The sequence below is a fragment of the Lagenorhynchus albirostris genome, chromosome 20, assembly GCF_949774975.1.
Source record: "Lagenorhynchus albirostris chromosome 20, mLagAlb1.1, whole genome shotgun sequence".
Lineage (NCBI taxonomy): Eukaryota > Metazoa > Chordata > Mammalia > Artiodactyla > Delphinidae > Lagenorhynchus > Lagenorhynchus albirostris.
The window spans coordinates 29,539,410-29,548,636 of NC_083114.1; positions in this window are offsets into that span (position 1 = coordinate 29,539,410).

The following is a 9,227-nucleotide window of genomic DNA, read 5'->3' on the forward strand; positions in this document are numbered from 1 at the left end:
AAAAATGGATTCATACTTTATGTAATAATTTTCAATTTGTTTTTTCCTTTAACTAATAACTTGTTGTGGACATTACTCCAAATCTGTACAACATAGATCAGCCTTATTCTTCTTAGTAGTTTTCCATTGTATGGATATTCCACAATTTATCTAACCTCTCTTACCCTGAAGGGTTATTTGCAGTGTTTTTCTATAACAATTAATGCTAAGTGAACCTCCTTAGCCATATATCTTGTCTCTCTTGAAGGAGGGTTTCCATATGATAAATTTCTAAAAGTGTAGTTTCTGGGTCAAAGGGCAAATGTATTTTATATTTGACTGATATTGCCAAATGCTTCTTTAAAAATGTTACATCAGCAAAAATCGACAAGTAAGACTATATCAAATGTAAAAGCTCTGCACAGCAAAAGAAATGATCAGCAAAGGGAAAAAGTAACCTACAGAATGTGGGCAAAATTTTGCAAACCAAGTATCAGATAAGGTGTTAATATCCAAAAATCTATAAAGAACTCATACTACTCAATAACACAAAAACAAACAGTCTGGGACTTCCTTGGTGGTCCAGTGGTTAAGAATCCTCCTTCCAATGCAGGAGACGTGGGTTCGATCCCTGGTTGGGGAACTCAGATCCCACATGCCATGGGGCAACTAAGCCCACGTGCTGCAACTACTGTGCCCGCCCACTCTACAGCCTGAGCGCCACAACTAGAGAGAAGCCCACATGTGGCAACGAAGAGCCCATGCATCACAACAAAAGATTCCACATTCCTAAACTAAGACCTGACACAGCCAAGTAAATAAATACATTAAAAAAAAATCTGGTTTTAAAATGAGCAGAGGAACTAAATAGACATTCTTCTAGAGAAGACATCCAAATGGTACAGGAAAAGGTGCTCAACATCACTAATCTTCAGGGAAATACAAATCAAAACTACAATGAGATATCACCTCACATCTGTGAGAATGGTTATCTTCAAGAAGACAAAAAGAATAACAATTGTTGGCAAGGATGGGGAGAAAAGGGAACCTTTGTACACTGTTGGTAGGAATGTAAATTTGTTTAGGCATTATGGAAAACAATAGGGATGTTCCTCAAAAAAATTAAAAATAGAACTAATGTAAGATCTAGGAATCCCACCTCTGGTTATTTATCCAAAGGAAATGAAAATAGGTCATTGAAGAGACATAAGCACTTCCATGTTTATTGTGGGGGGTGGGGGGAAGTTTTAGCAAGTTTCAGTTTCAACTGCCTTTTTATCTGTATCCTGTCTTGCTAACACAGAGTGTTAGCAATCTCGTTAACTTTTGCCAATTCTGACAGGGAAAATAGACCTTATTTTGCTTTGATTTGTGTTGTTTTCATTGTGTCTTAGGTGGGGCATTTTTTCTTTATGTGCCTCATGTATTCCTTCAGTGAATTGGCAGTTCACAGTGCTAGCTCATTTGTCCATGGTATTTCTCTCTCTTACTGATTTGTAGCAGCTCTTTGTATATGATAGATGTTAACCTTCTGTCTATCGTATATGTTTAAAATATTTTCTTCCATCCTTTAATGTTTTTTATTGTTTGTTTGTTTTGTGGTACGCGGGCCTCTCACTGCTGTGGCTTCTCCCGTTGCAGAGCACAGGCTCTGGATGCGCAGGCTCAGCGGCCATGGCTCACGGGCCCAGCTGCTCCGCGGCATGTGGGATCTTCCCGGACCGGGGCACGAACCCGCGTCCCCTGCATCGGCAGGTGGACTCTCAACCACTGCGCCACCAGGGAAGCCCCATCCTTTAACTTTTGTTTGTGGTATTTTTCACCTTACAGAAGTTGTTGTCACTGTTTATTTTATGTAGTCAGAACTGTCACTCTTTCCCTTTTGTCTGCTAAATTTCGTGTCATGTTCAAAAAGGCCCTATATTTTCTTCTAGTACTTTTATAGTTTTAATTTTTATTTTTAGATTTTTAATTCGTGTGGGATCATTTTTGGGTATGGTGCCAGATAGACAACTAAATTAAAATTTCCCCTGAAATTCACAACCTATTCCCAACACCGCCTATCTAATAATTCACCCTTTTCTCATTGATGTGAAATGCTTTGTCATATACTTAATACCCATACACAGGGTTTTTTTCTGAACTCTGTTGTACTCCCTTGGTCTGATTGCTTATTTACACCTGTATCATGCTGTTTTAATTATTGTTGCCCTATAATACATTTGATAGTTAGTAGGTATATCACATTCTTATATTTCAAATTTCATTGGCTATTCTCATGCATTTATCCTTCCTGATGAACTTTATTTTCAAGTTGTTAAGTTAATAATAAAAACTGCAATGGTATCTGATTAGAGTTGCCTTAACTATATGATTGGGAAGGATGCTCTAAGATGTTTTGGGTAAAAAAGAAAAACAAAAGCTATCCATCGATGCCCACACATTCCCAGGATGCCATGGCTGGAATCCAGCAGCTTCAGTATCAGTCCCAGAATGATCCTGCCCCATAGCCATGTCCTCTTCCACTCAGCCTGCTCTTGCTTTTTTTCCTGTTGGGCTCCAACTCTGATTTCTACCTGTATATGAGTTATGTGTTTCTCTGGGCTTCCAACCACCTCTTGTTCTCCTAGCATGTTATGGTCATTCTATAATCTGCGTTCTCTTGCAGGTGAGTGGTCCCACCCACTGAAGCTGGCCTGTAGGGTCAGGATTAGACAATGCCATCAATGTCATAATAACAGAAGGAAACTGAAATGTTCAGTTCTTCCTTCCTTTGACTTCGTTTCCATAACGCAGAGACCATGGGATAATGACCGTGGGCTTAGACAAATAAAGTCATAGAATAATTGGCACATTGGAAAGGTTCTCTGAATTTTTTAACAGTAATTACAGGTAACACCTTCACCTAGTGTCCACCCTTCCCTGTCCCCTGCCGAGAAGTAGAAAGGAAATATTCTAGAATTATGTTGTCCAACGTTCCACCAGTTCCAGAAAGAGGCTGACTCCATGGTGACTGGGAATTTTATTCTGATCAACCTGAAATTTTTACCATTTCCTGATATTAGATTTCCATGGGCATTTGACAGGCCAGAACTCGGGTAAGGCAAGCACCAGATCTGCGCTTGTATAATTTTGAGAGTGAGTGACTCAAGTTTGGGCCCCATGTGCCTCACTTGCCTCACCCTAGTGCCAGCCCTGGAATTTGATTCCTGTGGTGGATACTGTGGTCCTCTGCCCAGAACCCCCATGCTCACATCCCAGCAGTTGGAGCTATCAGGTGATGAGGGCTCACAGCTCTGGGAATTCCTCTGGCCACACAGAGCGGCCTTGCTCAAAATTACATCCCAGGGCCTCCCTGGTGGCGCAGTGGTTGAGAGTCCGCCTGCCGGTGCAGGGGACACGGGTTTGTGCCCCGGTCCGGGAGGATCCCACATGCCGCGGAGCGGCTGGGCCCATGGGCCATGGCCGCTGAGCCTGCGCGTCTGGAGCCTGTGCTCCTCAACGGGAGAGGCCACAACAGTGAGAGGCCCACGTACCGCAAAAAAAAAAAAAAAAAAAAAAAAAAATTACATCCCAGGGGATAAATGTATAGCTGATATATATACGCATAGCTGATTCACTTTGCTGTACAGTAGAAACTAAGACAATATTGTAAAGCAACTATAGTCCAATAAAAATTAAAAAAAAAAAATTACATCCCTTCCAGGGGGCAGCCTGTGGCCAAGGACCGGCTGAGGCAGGGATGTGAGCACTGCCTCCTTGTTCCTGAAGAACTATCCCAGCTGCGGAGCCTCAGTTCCCACCGCCTAGCAGGGAGCATAAGGCCTGGTAGGCCTCATCAGGTTCTGCAGATACCATAGCCCATGCTTCACCAGGTAACACAGAAGTCTGCCAGCTTAGAGTGGGAACTAGGGCAGGAAATAGCTCTGATCAAGTTCAGGCAACCCTGCCTCTTGCGCTGTACAACCCGGCAGGCTCCATGGAACCAGAGGATCTGCGGTAGGAAAAGATGCCACGTGGAGTTTCTGGCAAGCCCCAGGAAGAGAATAATAGTATATGGGCTTCCCTGGTGGTGCAGTGGTTGAGAGTCCGCCTGCCGATGCAGGGGACGCGGGTTCGTGCTCCGGTCCGGGAAGATCCCACATGTCGCGGAGCGGCTGGGCCCGTGAGCCATGGACGCTGAGCCTGCGTGTCCGGAGCCTGTGCTCACAACAGTGAGAGGCCCGCATACTGGGAAAAAAAAAGTATAGACGCCTACGGTTCTGAAGCAAGACAGGACATCTGCAGGAAGAACTACACACCAGATGCTACAGAACCTGGGAGAGATGACGTTCCGACCAAGTGACACCAAGTGATCACGCGGGCAACCAAAGATGCCCATCATGGACTCGGTTTTGTCGGATCCACCCAGTCACAGGCAGGCCCAGCAGCAATCCATCATAAGATGGAAGTGGTACGCTCAGGATCAGCATGAGTGAGCTCCAGGAACAGGTGGCCCAGACCCCATGTTGTGCACCAGTGTTGCCCCAGCTCCAGGCCCAAGGCTGCACGGGGGCCCTGTATGGCCAGCTGACAGAGGAGGAAAAAAGCCGAGCCAAGTGCATACGTGGGTCAGCTCAGTACACGTCAGTGTGAACCACGGCTGCTGGTCCTCAGTGGAGGCAGAGTAGGGTACGTTTGGCACCCAGATGATCCACCAGGGCATTTCTTGGTGTTATACCCAATTGTAATGATAAATGGCAGCTGGCGTGAACTGAGAGCGGTAACCAAAGCCCCTCAGAGTCCTCAGGAACGAGAGTCTGGGTCACCCCACCAAGCAAGCCGCTTAGACCAGCAGAGATGCTGGCCAAGAGTAAGAAGAATCTAGTACAGGTGGTGGAGAAGGGGGCATCTGAGTATCAGAGTCTTGAGATCAAATGCAGTATCAGGGGCTGCAGTTTGCCCCATTAAGCCTTCTCTTGTCAGTTTCCCTACGAAACAACGCACAGTCCTAGAGAAACGGTCAGAGATGGGGCAAACTTCCTATGAAAAGCAAGTGGGTCTGAGCAGCTCAACGGATGATCTGTCACGAATACTGTCTGCCCAGATGCCCCTCTTCAGGGCCACCCACCCATCTCCCAGCTGCTGAGAATATGGGCTGCTTATGGCTCGGAGCTTCCTCCATCATTGGAAATGGCTTTACCCAAGGTACATCCTCTCCCTGGGATGGCCCTGGCCAATGACTGGCTGATGGGGGGAAGCAAAGGCCCAGCCCCCTACCCTAGGGACAACTCTGAAGGACCATCTCATTTGCAGCGCTCCCCATACAATTAGCTGAGGTCTCTAAGGCAACCACAATGGGGGCCTGGTCCTGCCTGCCTTGCCCCCTTATAGGTATATCTCCTGAGAACGCGCTTAACTAAAATTTTGCATGCAGCTCTCCATCTCAGAGTCTGCTTACAGGGGACCCAACCTAAGACATCCCGCAAGTGCATGCTGAGATATTGGAAAACTCAAATGATGCTGACTTAGCTCTTTGAAACAAGGAACCCCAACAGTTTCACAGCGACCTACTGATCAATAGTGAAGCCTTGGATCAATCTTTAGGTTGGTTGTTTGCAACCTGTCCCCTCTCACTGGGGTTTAAGGAAATTATCAAAAATAGGGGAATGCAGCCTGAACCCCACTTTATTGGTGACTTCCACGGCTGTGCCCTTCTTCCTCACTTGAAATCATATGACTCGGGAAAAATTTAACTCATAATAGTAAAGCCTTCAACAAGACAAGGACAAACCCAGGGACCTCTGTCAAGGAACACAACCAAGCTTGTCCTTCCAAAGGCAAGGGAAGGGAGATTAGCATTTAGGATGTCTACAGGGGGTTCAGTGCCATACAGGAATATTTTTGGTAAATGACAGAGAAAAAGGTAGAAAACAGGATGATTGATTGACAAACAACTCAATTTTTAATCCGAACATCTTTAATAAATTTCTGCAATGCAGGATTATCAATCTTATCTCACCTGGATTTCTACCCTTCACAAGGAGATGGCCTTGATTTTAGAGGCCAGAATAAGTGTCTTCTTTATCAAAAGGTTCCCTGTAAAGGGCCAAGCCTGAGCAGCCCTGAGCCGGTCCCCAGGAGCCAAGTCTCATCAGCTTTTCATGGTAAGAGAGGTTTTTGTTTGTTTGTTTGTTTCTGCGGTACGCGGGCCCCTCACTGTTGTGGCCTCTCCCGTTGCGGAGCACAGGCTCCGGACGCGCAGGTTCCGTGGCCATGGCTCACGGGCCCAGCTGCTCCGCGGCATGTGGGATCTTCCTGGACCAGGGCACGAACCCGTGTCCCCTGCATTGGCAGGCGGACTCTCAACCACTGCGCCACCAGGGAAGCCCCATGGTAAGAGAGTTTTTCTGAGTAGTTACACATATGGTATCAGTCTCTTTATGTAAAGCCTTCCTAGATTTAAATGCAAGCAAAATGCAAATGCCAGCTTCCCCTGGTGTGGTAGTGCTATTCCAGGAAGTTAAAGTCACAATGGCAAGTTTCCTGGGTCAGCAGAGTGCAAAGCTCTTTCCATCCTGGATCTCTTTTGACTCTTTCAACACCTTGAAGCAGATGCAGTGCTATTATTATCCCCATCTTGCAGATGAGCAAACTGAGGCTCTGGGAAATTAACTAATTTGCCCAAGATTACAAAATGTTATTAATTGTCAGAACTGGAGTTTCAACCCAGTCTGTCTGAGGTGGAGCCCATGTTTTTAACTCTGATTCCTAAGGATTTTTAGCAATGTCATCTATACATCATAGCATCATAGCCACTTACATTTCAGATTTTAACACTTACACATCAAATTTAATAATATATTTTCTATGATGATTTGAAAAGGTGAGGTTGTGTACCCCCCTTTATTGTGGGAGAGGGCTGTGGTATATTGTTGGTTGTCTATTTTCAAGATTTTTCAGTCAATTTGTCTGTAAGTATTTCTTACTTCCAAACAAATAAAAATTCAAATTATATTTTTTTAAGTCACAAATAAGAGCCAAATAAGGAAGTTCTATATTTGACATTCTTTATTGAAAATAAACATACTGAGAATAAGACAACGTCCTTCCTAGCTTTCCTGGTACCAAGCTAAGTGAGATTTCCATACTGAATCGTGCTGCCCAGAATTTCTTCCTTCTTTGAGGGACGAGGGTTGAGGGTGGAATGGGAGGGGAGAGCGGTGGATAGACAGTTTCATATTTGTCCTATAACAACCTCTCATTTATTGTCTTCTGTTCTCTAAGAGATCTTCAAGCTCATGTTTTATTTATTTAAACATAATAAGGAAGAAAAGTCATTTATTGTCTGTAGTCTGATGGTTTCAATAACTAAAGTCTTTATAGATCTGTTTCTATTGCCTGTTTTTGCTGGTTCTCACGGGGTCGAGTTTCCTTGTGTACCTGGTTCTCATCGACCATAGTCCAGTATTTTTCAAATTATTTATAGGAGTGATATGAGGCCAGATGTCCAGAGATCTGCTTCTGTAATGTGCTGGAGCCATGCCAGTCTGGACCCACCTTTTTTTTTTTTGATGTGGACCTTTTATTTTTTTTTGTCTTTATTGAATCTGTTACAATATTACTTCTGTTTTTTATGTTTTTGGTATTTTTTCTTTTGGCCACGAGGCATGTGGGATCTTAGCTCCCCGACCAGGGATTGAACCTGCACCCCCTGCATTGGAAGGCGAAGTCTTAACCCCTGGACATCCAGGGAAGTCCCAAGGGCTCACCTTAAATCACATCCAAGGCTGAGATTTCCTGGACCTGGACAATCTGGGTAATTGGAACCTGGGTTGTAATTCTGCATGAAAGTTGCTCCACTTCCAGGTCGCCTCTCCCAGGGGTATAGCCCTGGGTCTCCCCACATACTGCAGAGAGGGCTGCCTTCCGGCCTCCATCGCCCTCTCTCTTCCGGTAGCTGTAGGGCCATCAGGATCAGTAACCCTCAGGGTGAAGGCAGCCTCTGTGCTCATTCACCTCTCTGGTTCCTATTCTTCCATCCCTGTCAACCTAGTCATTCTTACTTTCCTATCAGCAATTTAATACTATTTAAGAATATTTCAAAAAATATTTTATGTATCTATTGTAGTTGTCTCCTGGGAGAGCTGGGCCAAATGGTTTCACCTACTATTGCTAGAAGTCTCATCCTACAAGCTTTTCAAGAAATAACCAACTCAAACCAAATTTGAGGCCCTACTAATACCGAACGTTTGATTTATGTGTCTTAAAATAAAATAATTACTTTTCCAGGGCTTCCCTGGTGGTGCAGTGGTTGAGAATCTGCCTGCTAATGCAGGGGACACGGGTTCGAGCCCTGGTCTGGGAGGATCCCACATGCCGCGGAGCAACTAGGCCCGTGAGCCACAACTACTGAGCCTGCGCGTCTGGAGCCTGTGCTCTGCAACAAGAGAGGCCGCGACAGTGAGAGGCCCGCGCACCGCGATGAAGAGTGGCCCCCGCTTGCCACAACTAGAGAAAGCCCTCGCACAGAAACAAAGACCCAACACAGCAAAATAAATTAATTAATAAACTCCTACCCCAAACATCTAAAAAAAAAAAATTAATTTTCCAACAAACGCATCTTGAATTGTGCTCACTGAGGTCTGTGGTCCACGGAGCGCTGGTTTAGGGTTCTCAAAGGAAGCAGGGGGGCATCTAGAGGTGGGAGGGGAGATGGTAAGAGTCACCTGCAGCACCAGGCCCGCCGGCTCTGCCCCCGAGCAGCTGTGCAACCTAGGCTGGTAATGCCAGCTCTTGGCTGGTTTCCTCATCTGGAAAATGAGAAGAAGAAGAAGAATGCCTGTCTCACAATGTTGTCCTATGGATTAAATGAGATCAAATAACACATACAAAGCCTTTAGCACAATGTTAAGTGTCCGATAAAGATGATTATTATTATTATCCCTGAGGTGCTAATGTTCTCAGACACATGCACGCACATACTCGCCAGACTGCCGTCTTCCCCACACGTGCACACAGACTGAGTCGAGAACCACTGCCTTAGTTAAGGATGATTTGAATACATCACTCAATTCCAACGGTCTGCTTGCTAAGAACGTCATTCTGAAGGCCTTAAAGGCAGGCCTCCTGGATTTTATCTCCCCTTAACTCATTCTGTGGCCTACAAATTGAAAGGACCACAGTAACTCAGATGTGGAAAGGGCCTGGAGATTCCCCCCAATAAAAGGTACCCCTGCAGCCACGTGGTAAGTTGTGCTGTTGTGATA